Source organism: Bombus pyrosoma, unplaced genomic scaffold, assembly GCF_014825855.1.
Source record: "Bombus pyrosoma isolate SC7728 unplaced genomic scaffold, ASM1482585v1 HiC_scaffold_4726, whole genome shotgun sequence".
Taxonomy (NCBI): Eukaryota; Metazoa; Arthropoda; class Insecta; order Hymenoptera; family Apidae; genus Bombus; species Bombus pyrosoma.
This window is the reverse complement of record NW_025219986.1, coordinates 2,202,291-2,203,372: the sequence shown is the minus strand read 5'-3', so window position 1 is coordinate 2,203,372 and position 1,082 is coordinate 2,202,291.

Genomic DNA, 1,082 nt, shown 5'->3' with positions numbered 1-1,082 from the left:
CGTATATAATATATATACGTATATAATATGTATTTCATAATACGATTGATTTGAAATGATTGATATGATTGATTTGTTAAAATTATCCGCCAAATTGAATGTCCGTCATTACAACTTCAAATATTTTATGCATTACGTGACTTCGTTCTAATGCAACATGGCGCACTTTTTCTGACCGTTAAACAAATCTGCGCAATACAAAAAAGACGCGATTCGCAGAACCTGTTCAAACTTGTCTGTGATAATGTACTTTTTCGAATGTAATAAAAGTTATCGAGAAAGACGAAATTAATTAACGAAATTAATAGTCAATATTATGTTACAGACAATTTACGAATAATGATGCAAAATGAAAAAGTTATTTGAATTTCTTACTCAAATGAAACAGAATCGAGAGAATTTATGTTAAATTTATATTAAACAATCTATTCAATTTCTTCGGAAATATAATTTAATTTATTCGAAAGAAAAAAATAATTTCTTTAATCTTACCTTTTTCATCTTGGTATTCTTAATAAACCGTGAATTTAGAATTTGTTATATTAGATATTAATTAATATCACGAAATATTTATAAGAAATGGAGTTGATTTAATAGTGAATAAATATTACCTCATTTCGACAAAAAGTTATCAAATTTATCGTTAATCACCATGGCGTCCTTTTGACTTTCACCCCGTCCTTTCGAATTTCGTAGCATCCCTCTAATACATCAAAACTTCCCCCGAAATCAAATAATAGTAATCTGCACAAAAAAAGCAAAATATTAAAACAAATGTATAAAAAGATTAAGTTATTTGAAAATGAAACAATGATCATGGTCAAATTGTGCTTCGAAAACTCATTGTACGAGTTACCGGCAAATAGGGCAACCAAATAGACACTCGGAGAAACAAAGGTAATTAAATAGTAGATTACAACAAAGTATTGAAGAAAGACGTACAAGTAAATGAAAGTAACAATAGAGTGAGTTGGAACGGTAGAAAAATGTCTACCAAAGTGCCAAAGCCACTTGTCACGAAATGACACGTATGAATATACGTCCGATCCCTCTGACTGTCCACGCTAAACTGACAGCCCGCA